This window comes from Brassica oleracea, chromosome C9 (assembly GCF_000695525.1).
Source record: "Brassica oleracea var. oleracea cultivar TO1000 chromosome C9, BOL, whole genome shotgun sequence".
Taxonomy (NCBI): Eukaryota; Viridiplantae; Streptophyta; class Magnoliopsida; order Brassicales; family Brassicaceae; genus Brassica; species Brassica oleracea.
Window position 1 is genome coordinate 33,324,932 of NC_027756.1, and position 553 is coordinate 33,325,484.

Sequence of the window (553 nt, forward strand, 5' to 3'; positions counted from 1 at the left end):
TCTAGAGTTGCATTAAAAGCACTCTACTAGCAAGGAACAAGATGGATCTATACTAAAACACCTTAGATCTAGCTTAATCACCCTTAGTCTCCCTAACCCGCGTGGCCTTCCCCGCATTGGACCTTTGACGACACTCCTTCTTCATGCGAGCGGGTAAGGGTCCCCGTGCTGTTTCACCCGCGTGACTCCTCGAACAAAGCTCTTCGGCAACGCGGGTAAGGGAAGATGGAGATCACCCGCGTCGTCGTCCCTGCGTGAAGACGTCGACAATCCTTCTAGCTCGTGCGAGCGGGTAGTCGACCCCACGTGCCTCTTCCCACGTGGCTCCTTTGATTTGGTATTTCCGTGACGCGGGTAAAAGGACTCGGGGTGTTGCAACCCGCGTGTGACTGGCGTTGATGTGGCATTCAGCGCGAGCGGGTACTGCTTCCCGAGTTGCTCAACCCGCGAGGAGTTCTTCATTTCTTCTTCTCGACATCTCGACGCGGTAAACTAACCCGCACTGGTTCTCCCCGAGTTGAACTGGCTTGAACTCGAACTAACTTCATTTTCA